Below are 10374 nucleotides of genomic sequence, written 5' to 3' on the forward strand. Positions count from 1 at the left end.
TGGTGGCGCAAAAAATAAACCATCATATGGATTTATAGCTGCAAAATTTAAAGGGTGATGATTTTTAAAAGGTGAGGAGGAAAAAACGAAAGTGCAAAAACTGAAAACCCCTCAGTCCTTAAGGGGTTAAAGAACATGGTGTGATATAAAAGTGTAATAAACTATAATCAATAGCAATATAAAGCCATAATTCAAAGAACTTTGTTTCAGCCATGGTTCTGCAGAACCTGGTGTTTCCTGTAACTTGATCAGGTGTCAAAGATGATATCAATATTGAGGTCTTAGGCTGGGTTCACACCACGTTTTGTTAAATACGGTTCCCGTATACGGCTGGGAGGAGGGGGGGCAGGGCTTAATCGCGGCGCACGCACTCAGCCGTATTCGGCAACCGTATTTAATGCATGTCTATGAGCCGACCAGAGTGAACCGCAGCCTCCGGTCGGCTTCATTTTCGGCCGTATGCGGTTTTCCGACCGTAGGCAAAAACATGGTCGACCACGTTTTTGCCTGCGGTCGGGAAACCGCATACGGCCGAAAACGAAGCCGATCGGAGGCTGCGGTTCACTCCGGTCGGCTCATAGACATGCATTAAATGCGGTTTCCGAATACGGCTGAGTGCGGGCGCCGTGATTAAGCCCCGCCCCCCTCCTCCCAGCCGTATACGGGAACCGTATTTAACAAAACGTGGTGTGAACCCAGCCTTATTCCCACAAGAATGTAGGAAATCCTTTGTGCCACTGTACAATGTTTTCTTAAGTGCTGTAAAAAAGCTCTATACAGGGTCCAAGAAAGCATGTTGCTTTTATCTGTTGGAGTCACACAGAATGCTATATATAAAAAAAAGCATGCCTCTGTATGAATTTGAAGGCATATGGTAGTACAGTAAATGCCCCTTTTATTACTGCCATATTATGACTAAAAGTGAGCTTTAATATGGCAGTAAAAATAATGTATGATTTCAGCAAAACCCAATTAAGATAACTTTTTATGTTGCTTTTCACAACAAAATCCCTTGTATCTGGGCTTTTTTTTTTTTTTTTTGGCATAGAAAATCTTTTTTTATGATTATATATTTGTATATGCATTTTCAATGGTAGGAATTACCTTAGTCTTTGTGATTTTTTTCATTATATTCTGTAAATGAATTTCTCTGGTATCTATTGGTTCCGCGGAGTTCCGTTTCCCTGCTGTGACTAATTAGTACCAAGATAAATTCACCACCCTGTTGTTCTCATTCATGCCTGATGAAGCTGCCTCTGCAGTGAAACGCGTTGCATTCTGTGAAAATAAAATACCTTGCTTTTACCAACCTTTTGCTGTCTGTGTCCAGCGCCACGCTGAACCGACGTTCCTGTTGAAGCCACCTCTTTTCTGTAAAGAAAATGGACATTACAAATAAATTATATATTGATTCACATGTACAATAGGTCTACTTTATGTTTGCATTGTAAAGTTGAAATGTTTTTACTTTTTGAAGACTTCAAAGGGCTTCAAAGTTTAGCAGCAATTTTCAAATTTTTCACGAAAATTTAAAAATCTGAATTTTTTAGGGACCAGTTCAGTTTTTAAGTGAATTTGAGGGTCTTTATGTTAGAAATACTCCATAATGCACCTCATTATGAAAACTGCACCACTCAACGTATTCTGAATGACATGCAGAAAGTTTGTTAACAATTTAGGTGTTTCACAGGAATAGCAGCAAAGTGGAAGAGAAAATTCAAAACCTTAATTTTTTACACTTTTTTTGAGAAAATTCAAAACCTTCATTTTTTACACTGTAAAACGTTCTTGTAAACTTTTTTTTTTTCATTTTTACAATGGGTAAAAGGAGAGATTTCTCTCGAGTAAGGAAATACCTCATATGTGGATGTAGCACTACAGGGTTCAGAAGAGAAGGAGCAACAATGGGATTTTGGACATGAAAATTAGGAATGAACGCATCAAATCTGACAAATCCGAATTCGTTACGCATTTCAGGAAAAATTTGATTCGCAACGAATGTGAATATCACTTCATCGCTTCATTAAACTCCATTTAGTGCGGTCCAGGCTCTAAAATGGTGGATCCACATGTGAGGACATGGGGCAAGGGATCCTGGGAAGGCGGGAACAAGGGTAGGCAGGATGACCCTGAATTACATGCAGCATGCAGCCTATCAGCAGCCAGTGACCCCTGTGATGTCACAGCCCTATATAATCGGCAGCCATATTGCTGCTAGTCACTTCAGCCGTTCATTGCAGAGAGATCGATAGGGACAGACAGTGTTGTGTGTTGGCCAGAAAAGCTTTTTTCCAGCAGCAATTCACCTCCTAGTCACATCAGCGTCCTGTTGCACAGAGGGACAGAGAGCAGTGTGTTGCACAGAAAAGCATTCTAACTGCAGCGATTCACCTCCCAGTCACTACAGCATTCTATTACAGAGAGGGACAGAGAGCAGTGTGTTGCACAGTGTGTTGCACAGAACAGCAGCGATTCAGCTCAAGCACAAATCCTGCCTAGAAGCACTGATAGGGAAGGGCATGAGATTGAGAGAGAAAGTGCAATTTTGGGTGTAGTACACAGTGACTGTGTGCTACAGCACTGGTGTGTACTGCTGGTGTTGTACACAAATACTTTTTTAAGCATACATTAGCGTATTGTCTTCCCTTCATAAGTGCATACCACATACATACATCTAAGTGGTGTACTATTTTGTTCCTGTTAAAGTCTTAAGTTACTGTAAAAATCCAACCAAAAGTACACTCCTGCCCAAAAGTACACACCTGCTGGTGTTGTAGACAAATACTATTTAAAGCGTACTGGAGTGAATTGAACTCCCCTCATAAGTGGATACCACATACGTACATCAAAGTGGTGTTTCATTTTGTTCCTTTTAAAGTCTTAAGGGCCTAGTTACTGTGAAAAAACAGCCAAAAGTACACACCTGCTGCTGTTCTAGACAAATACTGTTTTAAGCGTAGTGAAGCGTATTGTACTCCCCTCATATACGCACTAAGTATGTCAGGCAGAGAAGTGCACAGAGGAGTGACAGAGGCCTAAATTCATCAGCCGCAGTCAGAGGTCGCAGCAGACTAGGGGCGAGTGACAGCAGGAGTTGCAATGAGAGGCTTGAGCTCCAGGTATCAGCTAGCAGTCGTGTCTCAACCAACAACCCATCTGCTGTCATTGACTGGTTAACTCGGTCATCCACTTCATCACAAGTGACATCTGACACCCCCAGTTAACAGTCGGTAGGTTCCTCAGACACAACTATCAGTTGGCATGGCCTGGGAGCAGTCCCTGCCCTCTAATTGCCTCTGCCCCCCCCCCCCCCCCCCCAATAGAAGCATCTTATGCTGTGGTTTCAGCTCCACTTTTTAGTCAGGATGATCTACTAGAGGACAGTCAGCTGCCCAGCCAAGAAGTGGAGGAGACATCCCCCGCTTCCTTCACTAGGCGGGCAAGTAGTGATGAGGAGAGTGGCATGGTAGGTGGTGTTGGGAGCGTTCAGGCTCCTGAAGCTCACACTGTTGAGGAACCTGAGGAGTACATCAGCGACGTGCTGACACAACTCGATGATGATGCGATCGCCTTTGGGAGCCAGGTGCAGAAGGGGCCTCATCATCAGGAAAAGAGGGTGGCTGGTTGCCCGTGAGGCAGCAGTTGAGCCAGCAAGGTGGTAGCATGGTTGGGAGTCAGCATGGTGGCAGAAGTGGGAAGCTTGGAGCCAAACGCACCCAGGGTAGACCACCTGCTTCGTGGAAGCCTACCTGCTCGGGAGGTAGTGGAACAGGGGTCCCTGGAGTCGGCAGCAGTAGCAGTCAGTCAGTGCAGACTGTTGGGGGGAAAATCAGCTACTCTGCGGTGTAGCAGTTTTTCATCAAGTATCCGGAGGATGTTAACATGGCCACATGCAATTTAAAAAAATATCTTTAATGTTTTAAATTGTGAGGCCCTTGCTGCCGCCACCACCAGGCTGTGTCATTCTGTCACTATATGGTCTACTCTTGCTGCTGCCACCTCCAGGCTTGGTCATTCTGCCACATTTTGGTCTCTTCATACGGGTTACATCCTCCAGGCTTTGTCATTTTTCCACCATGTGGTCTCCTCTTGCTGCTGGGTCAGTACCTAAAAATATTTATGGTAGCACTAGCTACCAGAAATCTTCAATTAAAATTTGAAAATGTATTTTTTAATCTTAGGAATTGTGAGGCCCTATGGTCTCATTATGCTGCTGCCACCTCCAGGCTGTATCATTGTGCCACAATATGGTGTCCTTATGCTGTTGGCACCTTAGATTAAACTTTTAAAATCTAAAATCTTCAATTAAAATTTTACAAAATGTCTTTAATCTTTTCTATTGTGAGGCCCTATGGTCTCGTCGGGCTTCTGCCACCTCTAATCATTGTGCCGCCATGTGACTCCTTGTTAGATTGGGTTTTGTGGTCATACAGTATTAGTTCAAAGTAAACACCGGGACATTAAACTTGGGAATCTAATATAAATCTTAAATAAAAAAATTTTTATAAATCAATGTAATTTTCATTTTCACGTCCAAATTTTATGAAAATTTGTCAAACACCTGTGGGGTGTTAAGGCTCACTATACTACTTGCTACGTTCCGAAAGGGGTGTCGTTTCCAAAATGGGGTCACATGTGGGTGTTTTTTTTTTTTGCGTTTGTCAGGACTAGAGATGAGCGAATTTTAGAAAAATTTGATTAGGCCGATTCGCCGAATTTTTCGTAAAAATCCGGTTCGGTATGAAATTATTTGCAGCAAATCTCTATTAAAAAGGATTATTTCTGGCCTACAGAGAGCCTCAATAGGGGTGTAGAACACTTTGCCTTACTTTAACAAGCATAGGGTGTGTGCTGGGTTAGTGAAATAATACTGTTATTCAGTATGACATGCAGATTTGAGGCGTCACTATTAGGATCACTGTCACAGAGCAGCACAATGACAGAGCCTGGAAGTGGCATCAGAACGAGGAAACCATATAGTGGCTGAATGACACAGCATGGAGGTGGAGGAAGCATGAGAAGACCATATAGTGGCTGAATGACACAGCCTGGAGTTGGCGACAGCAAGAGGAGACCATATAGTGGCTGAACGACACAGCCTGGAGGTGGCGTAAGCATGAGTAGACCATATAGTGGCTGAATAGCACAGCCTGGAGGTGGAGAAATCATGAGGAGACCATATAATGGCTGAATGACACAGCCTGGAGGTGGTGAAATCATGAGGAGACCATATAGTGGCTGAATGACATAGCCTGGAGATGGTGGCAGCATGAGGAGACCATATAGTGGCTGAATGACACAGCCTGGAGTTGGCAGCATGAGGATACCATATAGTGGCTGAATGACACAGCCTGGAGGTGGCGGAAGCATGAGGAGACCATATAGTGGCAGAATGAGACAGCCATGAGGTGGCAGCAGCATGAGGAGAACATATGGTGGCAGAAGGAGACAGCATGGAGGTGGCATCAGTATAAGGAGAACATATGGTGGCAGTATGAGACAGCTTGGAGCTGGCATCAGCATGAGAACATATGGTGGCAGAATGAGACAGCCTGGAGGTGGCATCAGCATGAGGAGAACATGTGGTAGCCGTATGAGACAGCCTGGAGCTGGCAGCAGCATGAGGAGAATATATGGTGGCAGTATGAGACAGCCTGTAGCTGGCATCAGCATGTGGAGAACATATGGTGGCAGAATGAGACAGCCTGGAGGTGGCATCAGCAGCATCAGGAGTCCGGAAAGTGGGGCGGTGGGTAGCAATACCAGTACCTGGTGATGAAGGTGGGTGAGAAAGGGAAAACTTGGCATCAGATGTGTGGCATCAGGCAGGTGGCAGGATCAGAATAGTAGCTGAGGCAGGTAGGCAGAAGAAAACTGTCTCTTTTGTAAAAGTGTTAGTGTGCACAAGTAAGTACTGAGAATATGTATTAAGTAAAACTAAACTTTTAATAATATTCTTAGGATAAAATACATGTACCCAAAATTATTTTGAAATCTAACAAAAGGAAAGGTGTGTAAAAAACACCATGTGCCACCTGCACCACCAAGTATTGATGTGATGCAAAGACCTCTAAAAGGTGGAAGGGAACAACATATAGTCCATTGTAACTGGTGGGGGTAAAAACTACCCCTGTAAGGCCCTACTCTCGCATTTTTAATTCCCTTCTTGGCAAGTGTTACTCGCCCTAAAAAGGGCAGCCCCACATATGAACCTCTCCCTATTTCCACCTACAACCTTTGCCATTTTCCAGAGTTTTTAGGTGGAAATAGGGAGAGGTTCCTGTGTGGGGCCGTCCTTTTTAAGAAGAGTAATACTTTCCTCGAAAAGGTGGAAGGGAACAACATGTTGTCAATTGTAGCAGGTGGGGGTAAATAATTCCCCTGTAAGGCCCTACTCTCGCCCAATTAATTCCCTTCTTGGCCAGTGTTACTCGCCCTAAAAAGGGGCCTTACAGGGCAAGTTTTTACCCCTACAATGGACCATACATTGTTCCGTTCCACCTTTTAGAGGTCTTTGCATCACATCCACACTTGGTGGTGTAGGTGGCACATGGTGTTTTTTGCACACCTTTACTTTTCTTAGATATATAAAAATGTGGAGGAATGTTTGTAACTGGGGAGCAGCGTCTTAAATCTGTTTGGCACTATCCATATTTGTGAAGTGTTGGTGTGGCACCATGGTCAATCTACTCTCATGCATCAGGCATTGGTGTGTTGAAATCCTGGCTGATCCATGCCTGATTCATCTTCACAAAGGTTAGTCTCTCCACATTTTTTGTGGAAAGACAAGTTCTCGCTCTGATGGCACACTACTGGCCAGGCAGGACAGCTTTTCCAGGGAAAACTCTGCTAGTTGAGGCCACAAATCAAGTTTGGCTGCCCAGAGGTCCAGCAGATCTTCAAAGTGTGTTGGCATGGGCATGTCAAGGTATGACACCACCTGCTGGTTCAGGTCCTGCTCCTGGTTTACCTGCTGGTGATGAGTTGCTTCACTATGCGGGTGAAGAAAGCTACTCATCGGCAATTGAGCATGCATTGTGTCATTTGTGCAAGTGACTCGGAGGGACTCCCTTCCTCCATCTCCACGGCATACTGCCACGGTGTGTCTGGGCCCTCTGTCTCGCCTTCTTCATAACCCTCTAGCTCCTCTGGCTGCTCCTCCTCTCTAGTCAGATGGCAAGAAAAACCGCCCATTTTGCGTAAACTAAACTGTACTCCACTGTGCCCCCCTCCTCCTCCAGTTCAGCCCCCACAGGGCTCATGTGGCTGTGAGATGTAGGCGCCATGTCTCCAGTGCCCTGACCAGCCATTGTTTCCAACACGTATTGTAGGAAATGAAGCAGTGGTATGACGTCGTTCATTCCGTAATCCTGGTGACTGACTAATAATGTGGCTTCCTCAAAGGGCCTGAGCAAACGGCAGGTGTCACGTATGAGCTGCCAGTGGTTGACATTGAAGTTACACAGGGGAGTCCCCCTTTCCACTTGGATCAAAAAGAAATCAGTGATGGCTTTTCTCTGTTCGTATAGTGGGTCCAACATATGGAGGGTGGAATTGCAATGTGTGGAAATGTCGCAAATCAGACTATGTTGGGGGATACCGTTCTGATGCTCAAAGAGAGTGTGCTTTGTGGTATACGAGCGGCTGAAAAGCATGCAAAGTTTCCTTCCCATTGTTAGGATCTCTTGCAGATGGGGGGGGGGAACACTTCAGGAACCGCTTGACAACTAGATTGAACACGTGTGCCAAGCAGGGCGCATGGCTCAGGCTACCTTGTCGCAGCGCAGACAAGATGTTCTTCCCGTTGTCGGTCACCATGGTTCCCTGTTTCAGTTTTTGTGGGGTAAGCTATGATTCGATTTCTTAATGAATGACTTTTAGCAGTTCTTCCCCAATGTGACTCCGTTCGCCAAGGCAAACCATGTGAAGAATAGCATGACATCGCTGTGCCCTGCACACATGCTGGAGAGGCACTGAGACTTGTCCATGCAGTGGAGGCTGAGGAGATGGGGGAGGATGAGGAGTCGCACACTTTCACAGGACCAATGGCCTGAGAGCGTGGAGGCGGAATCAGCGTGACCTGTCCAAGTTGCTATTGTTGCTGTGCAGGAACTACATTCACCCAGTGGGCCATAAAGGACATGTATTGTCCCTGACCGTAGTTGCAGCTCCACATGTCGACGCTGCCGTGCACTTTGGTACACACCGACAGGCTAGAGGACTCGCCCACCATCTGTTCCACAAAATTGTGCAGGGCACAAGCCATCATTTCTCTGAAAGGTGCAGAGTCCACCACTTGAAAAGGAAGGGACTGCAGCACCAGCAACTTGAACAGGAGCACATTTAGCTTCTGTGCCATTGGATGAGTGGGCGCATACTGTTATCTCTTGAACATGGCTTCGCCGATGGATTGCTGGTGTAATGACTGACTCGAAGTAGGAGGAGCAGGAGCATCTGGAACGACATAAGATGGGTATGACACACAGCTCTCTTCAGCTGAGGTGGTGGAGCCTTGGCTTGGAGTGCCACTGGGTGATGCAGCAGGCTAGGCCATCACATCGGAGCCACGGATCTCCCAGGCCGCTTTATAGTGATGCTACATCTGTTGACCCAGGGCCGTGGTGCCACATCTTGAAGGTGGCCATGCTAACCTCCTCCAAATGCTTTATGAAAAACTGTCACACAGCCGAGTAGCTGATTTTTCCACCAACAGTCCGCACTGATTGACTGCTTATGCCGCCGACTCCAGGAACTCCTGTTCCACAACCTCCCGGGAAGGTAGGCTGCCGCGAAGCAGCTGGTCTACCCCGGGCACATTTTGCTCCACAATATCCACTTCTGCCACCATGCTGACTGCCAACCATGCTACCACCTTGCTGGCTCAGCTGCTGCCTCATAAGCAACCTGCAACCCTCTTCTCCTGATGATCATGAATCCCCTTCTGCACCCAGCTCCCAAATGCGATCGGCTTCATCAACATTGAGTTGTTTCTGCACGTCACTGATGTCCTCCTCAGGTTCCTCAACAGTATCTGCTTCAGGAGGCTGTACGCTCACAACACCACCTCTCACACAACTCTTCTCATCACTACTTGCCCGCCTAGTGGAGGAAGCGGCGGATGTCTCCTATGCTTCTTGGCTGGGCAGTAGCTGCTGACTGTCCTCTAGTATATCGTCCTCACTAAATAGTGGAGCTAAACCCACAGCATAAGATACTTCTTTAGGGGAGGGAACAGCATAGGACAGAGGCAATGGGAGGACAGGGACTGCTCCCAGGCCATGCCAACTGAGGGTTGTGTCTGAGCAACTCACCGACTGGGGGTGTGAGATGTCACTTGTGATGAAGTGGATGACTGTGTTAACCAATCGATGACTGCAGATGGGTTGCTGGTCGAGACGTGACCGCTAGCTGATAAGGGAAGCTCCGGCCACTTGACCCTAGTCTGCTGTGACCTCCGCCTGACGAACTTAGGCCTCTACCACTCCTCTGTGCACGTCCTGGCACTTCTCTACCTCACATACTTTGTGCGTATATGAGGGGAGGACAATACAATCCACTACACTTAAAACAGTATTTGTCTAGAACACCAGCAGGTGTGTACTTTTGGCTGGCCTTTCACAGTAACTAGGCCCTTAGGACTATAACAAGAACAAAATGGTACACCACTTAGATGTACGTACGTGGTATGCACTTATGAGGGGAGTAAAATGTGCTCTACTACGATTAAAACAGTATTTGCCTAGAACATCAGCAGGTGTATACTTTTGGCTGGCCTTTCACAGTAACTAGGCAATTAAGACTTTAACAGGAACAAAATGGTACACCACCTATGTACGCACAGGTTACACTTAATAGAGGACAATACACTCTGCTACTCAACCAATATTAGGCACTAATAGCAGGTGATTATGGCTTTTAGTGCTCTGCTAACCCTAACTGGCTGGCTACTATTAGCTTTTCAGTTGTTGTACACACTAGTGCTGGAGCACACAGAGGTGAATCCCTGCTGTAATACACCTACAATTGCACTCTCTCTTCATTCACTATTAGTGCTTCTAGGCTGGATTTGGGCTTGAGGTGAATTGCACTCTCTCTCTCTCTCTCTCTCTCAATCTCTCTCCCTTCCCTAGCAGTATTTCTAGACTGGATTTGGGCTTGAGGTGAATCGCTGCTGTAAAAATTATTTTCTGTGCAACACACACTGCTCTCTGACCCCTTCTCTCTGCAATAGAACACTGATGTGAGAGGTCGCAAGATCGCTGCCGATTACATAGGGCTGTGACATCACAGGGGTGGTTGGCTGCTGATAGGCTGCATGCTGCATGTGAGTCAGGGTCATCCCACCTACCCTTGTTCCTTTGCCCCGTGTCCTGA

Source organism: Hyla sarda, chromosome 3 (genome assembly GCF_029499605.1).
Source record: "Hyla sarda isolate aHylSar1 chromosome 3, aHylSar1.hap1, whole genome shotgun sequence".
Taxonomy (NCBI): domain Eukaryota; kingdom Metazoa; phylum Chordata; class Amphibia; order Anura; family Hylidae; genus Hyla; species Hyla sarda.